Raw genomic sequence first — 16,334 nt, 5'->3', positions numbered from 1 at the left:
GAATCACATATTACCTATAACAAAAGAACAAAATAGAAAAATATTTAAATATGTGTTAATTAATTATCAATAACTTTTATTACATTACTTCATATAATTTATTAGACTGCATATTCTAATTTAGATAACATTATTAGTTTTACTTATTTGCAATTGTACTGAGTGATAACCTTTCTGATTAATATAGCTTTCATCATGTTCATTGGGTTTAGTTATTTTTATATGCGTCCCATCTATAGCACCTATAACTTTGGGGAACCCTTGATCTGAATGTTAGTCCAAGTATATTGAGCTTTCTCTTCATTTGGCCACTTAATATATTGTGGTGCTAAACAGTAAAGAGCTGCACAAACTCTTCTAATAGCACGCCAAGCACTTGCTCGTCCAACGTTAAATCGATCGCAAACTGATCTATAAATAGAGTAATTGTATTAAATATATATATATATATATATATATATATATATATATATATACACAATTGTATTAAATATATATATATATATATATATATATATATACAATTATCATTTAAAATCCATCTACTCAATGTAAATTTTGCTATTTTATGTATATGAATTACCTATAAGAATCTGGTGTTGACATGGTCCATATTGCAATCAACAATTGATTTTCTGCAGAAATTGTTCTTCGACCAAATCTTTCTGATTGTTTTTCCAATCTTGGTTTAATAAGATTTAATAACAAATAAAAAACTGCACGCGACATCCTGCAATTAAAAAATAATTGTTTTTAAAAGTGTTACGTCCGATGGACGTCGTGATTCTTTTCTTTCTTTGAAGCTATACAAAAACTATACGATAACCATGTGCGCGGGTAACTCTCGGCGATATCCAAATCAAGGAAACGAAAAATAATAAATGAGTCTAGACTACGCGGACAGCATGTTATTATAAATAGAAAATTTCCACTAAAATAAAGAACTATAATAAAATCGAACTAGCATATGTTTACAGTTGGGACGTCCGTTAGAACCATTGGAACTTTAGTAACAAAGCGATCCTTCTTAAGAATCGCACCAACTATAAACATATGTATATTTAACCCTTGCAGCGGATATCTGAGATCGAGAGACTCGAAGCAAAAATATACAAGAAAAACTAGAGCTAAGGATGGTCAGTCGTTGGAACTTAGAAATTTTAAACAAATCGGAACCAGAACCGCAATAAAATTTTTATAGCGCTCCACACGTGGAGCTATGAAAACAGAAACCCTTCAGGGCTGCAGAATCTTAAGCGAGTAATCAAAAGGGGAAACTAAACAATTCGCCTGGCCACCCTTAAGCGCTAGCCGAAACGCGAAAAGACTCTCGCAAGCCATAAAATCTGTCCGCTAAGCTCCCACTCTCTGCTGGATAGAGCCAAATTTTGGAACCAAAGAGCCAGCCTATTACAATCTTAGAACCGCCTTTCCCTCCAAAATCAGCCTTCTTGTTCTTAAGAAGGGGGCAACTGAAATTATCTCATTCGCCCAAAAGGGATTCCCACTATCCAGAAAAGAAGAGGAGCAATGACTTTAAAACTCGAGCGCAAGACGCGAGACACAGTCTTTCCGTACTCAAAATTTTCCGGCAACTGCCAGTACTTTCTCCGCAGTTTGTGCGTCGCGAGTTAAATTAACCGATCAAAAAACGCGAAGTGCATGAAGTGAACGGAGTCCAACATCAACTGAGGCACCTGTTCTCCAGCATTGGGGCCACCCAACTCTTCGACCGCGACTAGAGACCCGTCTTGGTTAAATCGTTTTTTTGTATATATATATCAACGCTCTCAATAAGTAGTAAGTCTAAATCCTCTCTCAATCCTTATTTCTCCTTCCCATTCGATTGAGAAACGATCTTTAGGTAATTAAAGAGTTTGAGTTACAGATCTATAAGGTAATAAGAGTTTAATCAATAATACTCTCGATCAGTTAAAATTCCATAGTAACCATCAATAGTAATTTATCGTTAACGGTTCAATTCCCCTCTCCATATAACTCCTATTTATTCGTTCTGGATTTCAGAATTGGAATTCGCGAATATTCCTCTTATTTATTCGTTCTGGATTTCAGCATTGGAATTCGCGAATGAATCGCTCGAGATTCTTATCCATTCGTTCTGGATTTCAGAATTGGAATTCACGAATATTCCTCTCATTTATTCGTCCTGGATTTCAGCATTGGAATTCGCGAATAAATCACTCGAGATTCTTATCCATTCGTTCTGGATTTCAGAATTGGAATTCACGAATATTCTTTTTACCTATTCGTTCTGGATTTCAGAATTGGAATTCACGAATATTTCTATTACTTATGCGTTCTGGATTTCAGAATTGGAATTCGCGAATACTTTCCCACTCTCCAAAGATTCTTTAAACCAATCTATCCCATTAGTTTCCTTTAAATTTTTTTTTTCTTTTCTCTCTTTCTTTTCTTTCTCAATATATATGTATATATATATATATATATATATATGTACATAATTATTTGTTCAAATTGTGACCGGATATATTTCAAAAGAAAAGATTGAACGATAAATAAACCTTAAAGATCGTTTCTTGATAGAGACCTAATATATCTGACCAATCATCTGTCTTCATTAATAATTACCGTATCTAAATCGCGTATCTTCAATCTTGTTAGTGTCGCCTCGCAATTCGCGGTCAAGCATAAAGCGTTGGCGGAATCGCCGGAACAGACGGTTAAGAGAGGGGTTGGCTCAACCTATCTCATAGTCCATTATCGCCCATCCAACAAATCATTCAACCATCGGTATAGGCATTAATAACTCGTCAAAAGACTCTAACACACACCAACCTAACCAACTCCCCTCAGTCCTTGCACCGAATTATTCTCCTATCTCCTCCCCGGGACATTCCTCGACTTCCCCCGGCACACCTGTTCCGGGCCCCGCGCCGTCAATTGCGTCAGCCAGATCTCCTACCCCGACTCCACCGGAACTTTCTCCTTCACCAGCTACTCCCTCTACCCTCGCTTTTGAACCCTCTCCTTTGTCTTCTCCCGCACCCTCCTTGGAATCTCCCTCTCCTTCCTCCATACCTGTTATCATCCTTGATTCAGACCCTCCTTCCCCTTCCACCCCCTCAGAGTCTTCAGAATTCGGCGAGGCTCTGGGAAGATTTCGCGAGAGATCTTCCCGACCTTAAAGAAGATTTCCACGACTCCGACTTCCCTGCCGATTCCCCGTCGGAACATCCTCACCATAACGAAACACCTGAACCTCCCCATCCTGATTCTCTAAATTATTTCTTATCTCAGTTCCCCTTCTTCGATCTCCCCATACCTGAAGAAACATTCTGCGTGGGCCCAGCCCCAGTTCGCCACCAAGACCTATTTAATCTCATAACCACCGCCCCTCCCAATTCCGTCATCCCCTGGTACCTCCCGGGTTATCAACTCCCCTTAGCTGTCCCTATCCAAGCCCTCTGGAGAAGGTTTCCCCCTTCCACAGCTAGGATTGAAGAACTCTGACCCTTCGCTTTTCCCCCTCACCCAATAAATTTGTGCATAATTCCCCACTTCCTGCAACCTACACACGCATATCCGCAAGCGACGAACTCTATACTTCCTTTAATGAGTAAACGTTATTCACATTTTTATTACACATTCACTTTTATTTTGTTTTAAACCTTGTATTATATTAATTATATGTATATTGTATTAACCAGTCAGAATTTAACTCTTAATGTAAATTCTTCCCTGTATATTCTGACTGATGACCTCCGAACGATTGTAACACCCGCGAGAACATATACATTCACACACAAATACCCACTCACGCATAGCTATAACTGTTAAGATGTATTTTTCTTTCTTTATTTTTGCATAATATATGTATTTTTTCACGTGATGTGTAATTTAATTGTTTAACCCGTTCACTTCCATAAATCCTAAGATCGCACTAGGTCCCATCCCGCGTAACAAAGATTAAATTCCTTTACCAAAAAGGGATCACCGAACGAATAGGCTTAAGAACTCAGCGTTAAAGAGACCTTCGGTCGCTGACCTGTGTCCGGCCCTTCACATTCGTTCGGCCCGATCCACGCACACACGTCCGAATAAAGTGTGTCACGGGGTAAGTAAGTTACGTTCTTCCACGGTCCATCCGTTCCAGGACCTGGACGTAACAAAAGAAAATCTCCTCTTTCACAATTATAAGTTTGCAGCAGTATAAATAATACAAAAATTTTAAAAAACATTAAAATATCTTAAGCTTAAAAAGCAAACAAAATATTATATTAGTATTCACATTACCTAAAGTGACTTTTAAATTCAGCATTAGAATATTCATGAACAATATCTAAATAATTTTATACGGGCGGTCGTATATTTTGGGTGGCAGGATATATTAAACTTAATAATTCCTCTTATCGTCATCACTTTCACTGCTTTCACATAATGCTTCTATGACCGTGAAGCACATTAACATTTTCATATCTTTATTCATTTAAATAATTATTTTTAATTAGCGGTATTGCGCGGAAAAAGGTTAGGTGCTGTTTGCAGTGTACTGCAGTGTACTGCAAGTTGTTCCCAAATACAACGTCACAATTCTGCTGGCAGTATCAAATCAATTTCGGAACAGCTACGACAGTGTACTGTTATAACGTCATTTTAGTAGCACTGCCAATAAAAAAAGAACACAGCCTTAATCGTTTCAATAATCACATGTAACTGCATATAATCAATTAATATAATCGAACTTTCAGTTTGGCGCGAATGTTACAGAATAGGAATAAACGCAGCATTTTTATGCGCTTGCGCGAGTATGTAGGAATAAACCTACGCAACACTTTTACACGCATGCGCGGATATGTTAATTATGCATTCATTATTATGATTGCGTTTCGAAATTTATTGCTACTATTAAAAGTCTCTAACGTATATAATGTATTATACATTTTCAGCACTGATTTTCGTTGCTTTAATCATAAAATTATGTAACAAATATTTTAAAATTAATTTTGTAATTTTTATTTTATTATGGGTGCGATCAAAGTGTCATTGCAAATGCTGAGAAGCGTTTCGAGTGCGGTCAATCGAGCGTTGCAAAGCATTCTAGCAATAGGTATGACGTCATGAATACGTCATACATTTTCGCTTCCAGCTCGCTTTTAATGCTGCTGCTGAAGAGGTAGTGTAGCTGAAGCGTTTACGATTCAAATATACAAGCGCGGGAAAGTTACAGTGTCAAAATGTCAAAATGTACTCAAATGTTGAATGTCGAATACTAGTAACATTCAATTTGAACATTAGCATTAACGTTGAATTTTACACAAACACATTTGTGTGAGAATTTAAGTGTTACGTCCGATGGACGTCGTGATTCTTTTCTTTCTTTGAAGCTATACAAAAACTATACGATAACCATGTGCGCGGGTAACTCTCGGCGATATCCAAATCAAGGAAACGAAAAATAATAAATGAGTCTAGACGCGGACAGCATGTTATTATAAATAGAAAATTTCCACTAAAATAAAGAACTGTAATAAAATCGAACTCGCATATGTTTACAGTTGGGACGTCCGTTAGAACCATTGGAACTTTAGTAACAAAGCGATCCTTCTTAAGAATCGCACCAACTATAAACATATGTATATCTAACCCTTGCAGCGGATATCTGAGATCAAGAGACTCGAAGCAAAAATATACAAGAAAAACTAGAGCTAAAGATGGTCAGTCGTTGGAACTTAGAAATTTTAAACAAATCGGAACCAGAACCGCAATAAAATTTTTATAGCGCTCCACACGTGGAGCTATGAAAACAGAAACCCTTCAGGGCTGCAGAATCTTAAGCGAGTAATCAAAAGGGAAAACTAAACAATTCGCCTGGCCACCCTTAAGCGCTAGCCGAAACGCGAAAAGACTCTCGCAAGTCATAAAATCTGTCCGCTAAGCTCCCACTCTCTGCTGGATAGAGCCAAATTTTGGAACCAAAGGGGCAGCCTATTACAATCTTAGAACCGCCTTTCCCTCCAAAATCAGCCTCCTTGTTCTTAAGAAGGGGGCAACTGAAATTATCTCATTCGCCCAAAAGGGATTCCCACTATCCAGAAAAGAGGAGGAGCAATGACTTTAAAAACTCGAGCGCAAGACGCGAGACTCAGTCTTCCCGTACTCAAAAATTCCCCTGCAGCTGCCAGTACTTTTTCCGCAGTTTGAGGGTCTGAGTCTTAGCTTTCGCGAGTTAAATTAACCGAAAAAAAAAACGCGAAGTGCACGAAGTGAACGGAGTCCAACATCAACCAGGTCACCTGTTCTCCAGCATTGGGGCCTCTCCGACCGCGACTAGAGATTCGCTTTGGCTAAATCGTTATATATATATATATATATATATCAACGCTCTCAATAAGTAGTAAGTCTAAATCCTCTCTCAGTCCTTATTTCTCCTTCCCATTCGATTGAGAAACGATCTTTAGGTAATTAAAGAGTTTGAGTTACAGATCTTTAAGGTAATAAGAGTTTAATCAATAATACTCCCGATCAGTTAAAATTCCATAGTAACCATCGATAGTAATCTATTGTTAACGTTCAATTCCCCTCTCTCGTGTTAACCAACTGTCATTGGGAATGATCCTTGACCGATTTTTTTTCTCTAATCTATAGAAAATAAATTTCGACAATATAATAATCGTTTAATTACTTCTTGTCTCTTTCCTCTTGCTAATCATCTTCCTCATCTCTCTCTGTTCGTCTAGAATCTCCTCAAGGCGATTCACGAACGATTTCTCGTTCGTCTAGAATCTCCACAAGGCGGTTCACGAACGATCTCCCTATTCGTCTAGAATCTTCTCAAGGCGGTTCACGAACGATTTCTCGTTCGTCTAGAATCTCCACCAGGCGGTTCACGAACGATCTCCCTGTTCGTCTAGAATCTTCACAAGGCGGTTCACGAACGATTTCTCGTTCGTCTAGAATCTCCACAAGGCGGTTCACGAACGATCTCCCTGTTCGTCTAGAATTTCCACAAGGCGGTTCACGAACGATTTCTAATCCGGCTCACATCTCCGAAGACGACTCCCTATCGAACACTCCTAAATTTGAAACTTTTCTTAAAACCCATTTGGAATTTACGTTACCTCCTTTCAATTTTTGTTCTCCTCTCTTAACTATCCCTTCACTTATATTTCTTTATCATCAGTGTAACCCACAATTAAGAACTCTTTAAATTTAAGGATATAAACGGGCTACTATCCCGTCTAAGATTCAAATATCTTTTCCCAATGACAACGGTAATATAGTTAACGGTAATTAGTTAGCAACACCTCTTGACGATATTTCAATCTCCCTCATTTACCGTTGAATTATTATTAGTGCCGGGGCACGGTAAACGCAGAGCGCAGAGTTGCGGCGCAGGAATCGTTGGAATAGGGCTCTCAAAAAGAAATTGGCCAAGAGAACCACACCCCTTGTTGCGATCCAAACCCCGAATAATAGTATAGAAACAGAAAACTTAACGGACTCCCCATCTACCCTACACAACAATAGTAATAATATTACCAATCATAATAATAATAGTAATAATAGTAACAATATTAGCGATATTAGCAATAATAGCGACAATAGTTATAATAGTAATAATAGTTTACGAAATCTCGACTTACTCGGCACTCCCTCACCTCCTAACTACTCTCCAGTCTCCTCTCCCGAACCCCCTCGTTCCCCCTCACCTCCTGTCCGGGATCGTACCCCTCCCGTACCTGTCATCACCCTTGATTCAGACCCTCCTTCCCCTTCCACCTCCTCAGAGTTTTCTGAATTCGGCGAGGCTCTGGAAGATTTTGCGAGAGATCTTCCCGACCTTGAAGAGGATCCCCACGACTTCGACTCCCTTCCCGATTCCCCGTCGGAACATCCTCACCATAACGAAACACCTGAACCTCCTCATCCTGATTCTATAAATTATTTCTTATCTCAGTTCCCCTTCTTCGATCTCCCCATACCTGAAGGGACATTCTGCGTGGGCCCAGGCCGAGTTAACCACCAAGACCTACTTAATCTCATAACCACCGTCCCTTCCAATTCCGTCATCCCCTGGTACCTCCCGAGTTACCAACTCCCTTTAGCTGTCCCTATCCAAGCCCTCTGGAGGAGTTTCCCCCTTCCACAGCTAGGATTGAAGAACTCTGACCCTTCTCTTTTCCCATCACCCAATAAATTTGTACATAATCCCCCACTTCCTGTAACCTACACACACTTATCCGCAAGCGACGAACTCTATACTTCCTTTAACGAGTAAGCGTTATTCATTTTTTTTTTATTACACATTCACTTTTTATTTTATTTTATTTCTTACATTATATTAATTATATGTATATTGTATTAACCAGTCAGAATTTAATTCTTAACGTAAATTCTTCCCTGTATATTCTGACTGATGACCTCCGAACGATTGTAACACCCGCGAGAATATATACACACACACACAGATACCTACTCACCCATAGCTACAACTGCTAAGATGTATTTTTCTTTCTTTATTTTTGCATAATATATGTACTTTTAATTTAATGTATAATTTAATTATTTAACCCGTTCTCTTCCCTAAATCCCGAGATCGCACTAGGTCCCATCCCGCGTAACAAGGATTAAATTCCTTTATCGAAAAGGGACCACCGAACGAATAGGCTTAAAAACGCAGCGTTATAGAGACCTTCGGTCGCTGACCTGTGTCAGGCCCTTCACATTCGTTCGACCCGATCCATACACACGCCCGAATAAAGTGTGTCACGGGGTAAGTAAGTTGCGACCTTCCATACGGCCCATCCATTCCAGGGTCTGGGCGTAACATACTGATCAAATTTGGGGGCTCGTCCGGGATTGAAATGTGCGATCTTGGAAACCGGAATGAGTGACGGGACTCGAAGTACTAAAGTTAATAAAGACGAAGTAGAAGATCTTTATAAAACAGCATTAGAGCGATATAGTAAACTGAAAAATACTCGATCTATTTCTACTCCCTTACACACATCTACCCCTAAATCGACATCTAAACAAGTCCAATTTACTGAGGAAAATTCTTCCAATTTAACTGAAAATACCTTAATTGCCGATTCGCCTGAGCCGTCTTCCAACGATTCCGAATCTACCGCTGCAAACGCTAGTATAAGTAAAATAATTGATAGTAATAATCTTGCAAATTATCTTGAAAACCCTATAATCATGGCGCAACAAAATCCTTTCGCCACACTGAAATATGCGGTTGACGCTGTCCCCTTCTTCGATGGCAGCAACATTCCGCTTAACTATTTTATTGAGGGCTGCGAAGAAGCAAAATCGATGCTTCCTAAGGAAGCCGAACCGCAGTTTACTAAAATTTTAAGAACTCGAATAGTAGGCGAAGCACGCAGAACAATTCAAGATCAAGACTTTGATAAGGTATCGCAATTAACTGCCTATTTGAAAAGAATTTATGGGCCTGTAAAAACCGTCTACCAACTACAAGGGGAATTAGGTTGCATTTACCAGAAAAATGAAGAGGACGTAGTTACTTACGCTAACCGTGTCAAAATCCTAGGGAAACAGATATTAGAGGCTTATAGAGAACCCGGAAATACACTGCCTGATCAAACCACCAAGACATCTCTAGAAAAGGATATGTGTAAATGCTTTATAAGGGGACTTAAGCCTGAAATCGAACAAAGAATCGCGAGGGATTTAGATGTACAAGAAACGGTCGCCGATGCTTTAAGGATAGAAAGAGAACTGCGGATAATGACAGACCTGCGACAGGGACAGAGCAGCGATTCAAACAAAACAAAAATATTACTCACTAATCGGTTGCGGGAAACATGCCAGATCTGTTTCAAAGAAGGGCATGTAGCAAATAATTGTCGAAAACTCTCAATTTTCACTACAAAATCACCATAAATCCGATCTAGGCACCGAAATATTAATATGTCAGATTTGTAAGAAGCGAGGGCACGGTGCTGACAAATGCCGGTTTCGCGATCCTCAAGCTCGACAAAATGTAATACAGGAAAAAGCCGTCACCTGTCAGTTATGCTCAAAACCAGGACATAATGCAAAAACCTGTCGACAAAATACTAATAGTCAACCTAATAAAACTCCTGTAATCTGTCAGTGGTGTGATAAGCCCGGGCATTCCGCCAATAATTGCTGGAAGAAACAGAACGAGCAGCGGAACTTCGAGAATAAACCAAGAATTATCTGTCAAACTTGCGATAAATTCGGGTACACCTCTAAAGAATATCATTCTAAAACTAATCAACAAACGACACCTAAGGACGATTTATTCTGTCGATATTGCAAGGACCGAGGTCATCTTCTCGATGATTGCCAATTGCGCATCGCGAGTAATAACCGTCGCAAAGAAAATAGTCAGGGAAACTACAAGGGCCCCTCGACGTCGGGTGTGCAGCAAGGGGCCGGGCCGATTTCACACCCGTCACAATCTCAAGGAGCCACGTAAGAAGCGGTGATGTGACTATACAGCCTGTAACAGTAAATCTCAATAAGCAAAGCCTAGTGCCTACTGTCCGGGTTAATGTTAAAGATATTCCGACTTCCATAACTCTTATGTTAGATACAGGATCTGGGCCAAATGTTATTAAAGAAAATCTTACACCTGAGGGAATTAATATCATTTAGTTTCAATATATCAGAAATATATTGAAACTAAATGGTATAAACAATGATCCTGTTTACACTCTCGATGAAATCGTATTAACTCTTTTTGAGCTACCGGTCATCTTTCATATTGTATCTAACGATTTCCCAATTCCGCAATCCGGAATATTAGGCAATGAATTTTTTAAATAAACTTTTACAAAATAGATTATGCGGAGGAATGCCTGATTGCATCTGGAATTAACATACCTTTCTTTACGCCGGAGATGATTGTGGTGGCTCCACGATCTGAGTCATTATTTTATGTAAGGATAAAAAATCCAGAAATAAAAGTAGGATATATACCCAGAATAAGGTTAACGCACGGAATCTATCTAGGGGACACCATTGTCGAAAATACATCTGGAAAAGCCTATTTAAACGTCATAAGCACTCTAGACGAAGAAACGGAAGTACAAGTTCCGATCTTGCACTTAAAACCATTAAATGAAGTGCTCGATGATCATGAATCCACTTTGGAAGACTTGAATGACTTGGAGGAAATAATATGTACAGAGGGAGAAATCAAACATAAAGAATCTCACCAAATGCCTGAAAGGTTCAACTACAAGGAAGAGGACGAAATTGAAGACGAAAATAAAGATAAAAATAGTCAAAATAATATTAGCATCAAAGAAACTCGAAATAAAAATAATAAGGAAATGCTAAATCAAGAAAAAAATAAAATTAAAAATAAAAACAAAATTAAAATCAGAATAAAAAAGGGAGAAGAAAAGGAAATTAGAAGTTACGTAGATGGAACGGAACCAGAAGATAAAGATAAAAACCACCAATCTTGCTATCGAAGAAATATCGGATGAAAATAACGAGGAAATATTAAACCAACGGAAAAACAGAAAAGAAATCAAAAATAAAAACAACTACGAAAAGAAAAATAAGGAATTAAATTCAAATTCCCTAGGAGAGGCAAATTACCAGACCTTTTCGGAGGAGACTAACTCTAGGACTTCGGAGGGAAATTTCCAAACCTCGACAGAAAATCCTAGCTCCGTCAATTGTGAGGGGGGGAAGTTACGAAACCTCGTTACACAATTCGACACCTTCTTATTTTAAAAAAGGGAGCAATTCTTCATCTCCCTTAGACATCGAATTCCCAGAGATTGAATTATTCTCAAAAAATAACGACAATGAATTGGAAATTTCTCTAAAAAATCTCTTTGAAGAAGTTCAAAAACAGATTAGGAAAAACAAAAAATTAAAACCTAAAGGTCTTCAAAGGAATAAACAATCTTCAAAAATTTCCACGTCCTTATTAAACAAATCTCAAGAGATCATAGATAAATTTATGCGAAAACGTAAATCAAAACATAAAGGAAATCGACAACCTGATATTGCAAACTCCAAGTGTCTAGTGGTCACTGAAGGAAAAATAAAGGATCGACTCGTCGAGATAATAGAATCACTACGATTAGAGCATCTAAATGGGACGGAGAGAGAAAGCATAATAAAGTTAATAAGAAACAGTCAAGATCGATTTCACGTTCCTGGAGAAAAATTGACTGCAACAAACGTATTACTACATCAAATTCCGACCACAAATGATCATCCAATAAATACTCGACAATATCGTTTCCCACAAATACACAAGGACGAAATAAATAGACAAGTAGAAGAATTACTAGAAGGAGGAATAGTAAAACATTCACAATCACCTTACAATACTTCTATATGGATTGTGCCAAAAAAGGAAGACTCTAAGGGTAATAAGCGATGAAGAATGGTTTTAGATTTTCGCGCTTTAAACGATAAAACTATAGGAGATGCATATCCTCTCCCGAATATCGTCGATATATTAGATCAACTGGGAGGAGCTCGTTATTTTTGAATATGCGATTTAGCATCCGGTTTTCATCAAATAAAAATGGATCCTGCAGATGGCCACAAAACTGCTTTTACAACGCCTTTTGGACATTATGAATTCGACCGAATGCCTTTCGGTCTTAAAAACGCTCCAGCGACCTTTCAACGCCTAATGGATTTAGTGTTGACTGGATTACAAGGTGAAGAATTATTTGTCTACATGGACGATATTGTTATTTATGCATCCTCGTTGGAAGAACACGAAAGAAAATATAATGCCTTAATTGAACGGCTTCGCAAGGCTAATCTAAAATTACAACCCGACAAATGTGAGTTTCTGAAATCTGAAGTAACATATCTGGGACATGTAATCGGGAGAGATGGAGTAAAACCGGATCCGAAAAAATTAGAAGCAGTGCAACACTTTCCAAGACCGAAAACACCAAAAAATATTAAACAATTTTTGGGACTTGCCGGATATTATAGAAGATTTATACCAAATTTTTCTAAATTAGCAAAACCATTAACACTATTATTAAAAAATGATGTTCGATTCGAGTGGACGACCACTCAAGAAGAGTCATTTGAAACCTTAAAACAGAAATTGTGCGAAGAACCAGTACTACAATATCCAGATTTCTCTAAACCATTTATTGACTACTGACGCTTCTGGGATAGCTGTAGGAGGAATCCTATCCCAAGGACAAGTAAACAAGGATAGACCAATAGCTTACGCTTCACTCTGACCGACAACGAATTAAAATACGATACCTACGAAAAGGAAGCACTTGCAATAGTATATTGCGTTAAGCATTTCCGACCATACCTGTACGGAAGAAAATTCACCTTAGTCACAGATCATAAACCATTAATGTGGTTTAAACACGCTCAAGATGCAAATATGCGGATATTAAGATGGAGATTAAAATTGGCCGAATACGATTATGAAGTAGTATACAAGGCAGGAAAAACTAATGTAAATGCAGATGCATTATCCAGGAATCCCGCAAATATTGAAGAACTTGATTGCAAGATTATAAGAAATAAAAAACTTTTAAACCCTGATAACCCCGAAGATGCACAAGTAATATCTGAAATGTTAGAAGAACTTGAAGAAGATGAGGGAGAAGAAGAAAGCGACTATTTTCATTTACATCTTTCCGACAGCGAAGATAATGAAGAAATAATAACGGAAGACAATCCTGACTCCCTTCCATTTACCTTAGAAGAATTAAATGAACCGATTGAAGCACAGCTAACAGAGAAAGCATTAATACATGATCCTCCTAAACAGAACAGAATATTAACAAGAAGTCAGACAGCTAAATTAAAAAACGATACCGAAAAAATTAATGAACAAAATGATCCTCCTGATAAAATTTATAAAACAATAAATGAATTAAACATAGAGGAAGAAGAGAAGGAAAAAGAGGAAAGGGAAAAGGAAGAAGATACAGAAGAAGATGACATAAATAAAAACCTAAAATCCAGGAAAACAAAACCCTTTATAATCAGAGATAAATTCTTAAGGAGTAATATTGTCGACTCACGCGAATTACTATTTTTATGAAGAGATAACATTGCATATTTTGTTGATACTGAGGGAAATCCTTTGGATTCTGGATCTAAAAAATTATTTGAGCGAAACGAATTACCACATCTAAATTCTCTAGTCTTGAGTAAAGCTACCGCCATAAAATATAAGAACTATTACCACGTAGCACTGCCTATCAGCGAGGGACAACGAGAAGGCCCTACAGTAGCTCTCAATCAAATCATTACAGTGTTAAACGATTTACGAAATCTACTTGAAACATTGAAATTAGAAACACTTAGCATAGCAAAAACCGATTACGTTAATAATGTCCCATGGGATAATATTAAAATACAGCTTCCATTGATACTCCTTGACGTACCCACCAGAATAATAATATGTAATGGATTAATTAAATATCCTCCTAAAGATTTACGCCCTGTTATAATCGGCGAGATGCACTGTCCGCCAACAGGGGGACATCGTGGCGTTACTAAAACATATCATAGAATAAAACATAATTATTACTGGGAAAATTTAAAATCCGATATTCAAAAATATATACAACAATGTCTACAATGCCAATTAAAGAAATTAGTCCGAATAAAAACTAAGCAACCTATGATAATCACCGACACTCCAGGGTCTGCTTTCGATAAAGTAGCAATGGATATCGTCGGTCCTTTACCAAAAACTGAGAGAGGCAACGAATATATACTGACGTTACAAGATCAATTAACAAAATTCTGCATGGGAATACCATTGCCAGACCAGACATCTGAAACAATTGCAAAAGTATTCGTAGACCGTTTTATTTGCGTACTTGGATCTCCCAAAGCCATATTAACCAAAATTTTATTGATATTAACCAAAATTTTATTGAGACCAAGGCAGAAATTTTATTAGCGACCTAATGAAAAAATTAGCCAAAGTATTTAAAATCCGTAAATTCCGTACTACCGCCTTCCATCTGCAATCAAACGGATCTTTGGAGAGGTCACATCACGCGCTAGGAGAATATCTTAAACAATATGCTAACGAACAAAAGCAATGGGACCGATGGATAGGACTTGCAATGTTTAATTATAACACAAGCGTGCATGAAGCTACAAAACACACTCCATATGAGTTAGTATTTGGAAAAATAGCAAGAGTCCCTTCAAGTGAGCTTCCAGCACCCGAGGATAGATTAGCGAATTACGATGAATATCTGATAAACCTTGTAACGCAACTACACACCATTCAAGGGAATGCCAGAGAAAACGTGATCGACGCCAAGCATAGATCAAAGAAATATTATGACAGAAAGATCAACCCTCAAACCTTTAAACCTGGAGATCAAGTATTTTTACTAAAAGGGCCGAAACCGGGAAAATTCGGCGATCATTACACAGGCCCTCATGAAGTTTTAGAAATACTGAATAAAAATAATGTGAGAATAAGAATAAAAAAGAACAGCCGAATAGTACATCCGAATCGGTTGCGAATTTCTTATATTAAACCCACTAATAAACCATCAAGCCATCAAAAGGAATAATAATAATAAATATAAACTTAAATAATAATAATAATAATACTAATAATAATAATAAATATAGTAATAAAATCAACCATACTAACAATAGTAACATTAATAAAACTCTTACGGGGAAAGGAAAATGCACGTATACACATAATATTCCTGTTATTATTAGGTAGCAATTAAATAATAAATATAATAATTACACTAACGAAGTAAATGAATAGCAATAGATACGTAATTATATCAATAAAAAATTTTCAGATGGATCCCAGGCAAATAGCCACGTTAATATTTTTATTTGTGGAATTACAATCTACTTACGGAATAATAGGCTATGATTGTGGTTCAGCATCCGCTAATATCACTACGCTATCGTTACTGAGCATCGAAGAATACTTAACCACCGATGAAGCATATCTCTATGAAGGATGGGGAGCGCCTGTCTTCGCACGATGGGAAGAAAAACAATAGTGAAAAAGAAACCTTTTCCCCCTCCCCCCCACCTTCAACACCGGATCCAGACTCTCTGACCATAACCACGTGGCATCGCTCATCTCCGCATTATTTACTCTTTTTCCTAAAAAAAAAAAATATATATATATATATATATAAATTAAAAAAAACGCATAATCTGGCATTCTAAGTATTTACAGTTAATTCTTCAATGATTACACATCAACTACAGCTTAAAATGGCAGAAGGATCATGGTTTTCCTGGAACTCCGAAACATATGAAGAGGAAACTCATAGATCTAGCAATAGAACGAGATCACGAATTCCTTCCAAAACTTCCGATTACCTGAAAAG

General features: G+C 37.7%; 1 pseudogene; it reads left to right on the top strand.

Moving 5' to 3' along the window:
* The first annotated feature begins 8,868 nt into the window (after window positions 1-8,868).
* LOC145973770 (uncharacterized) lies at window positions 8,869-10,453 on the top strand (annotated as a pseudogene).
* The last annotated feature ends 5,881 nt before the right edge of the window (window positions 10,454-16,334 follow it).

Source organism: Camponotus vicinus, unplaced genomic scaffold (assembly GCF_025532165.1).
Source record: "Camponotus vicinus isolate PSW18456_S1 unplaced genomic scaffold, iyCamVici1.0 SCAF_6, whole genome shotgun sequence".
Classification (NCBI taxonomy): Eukaryota; Metazoa; Arthropoda; class Insecta; order Hymenoptera; family Formicidae; genus Camponotus; species Camponotus vicinus.
Note: the sequence above shows the minus strand (reverse complement) of the source record. Positions and strands in the feature narration are given on the sequence as shown.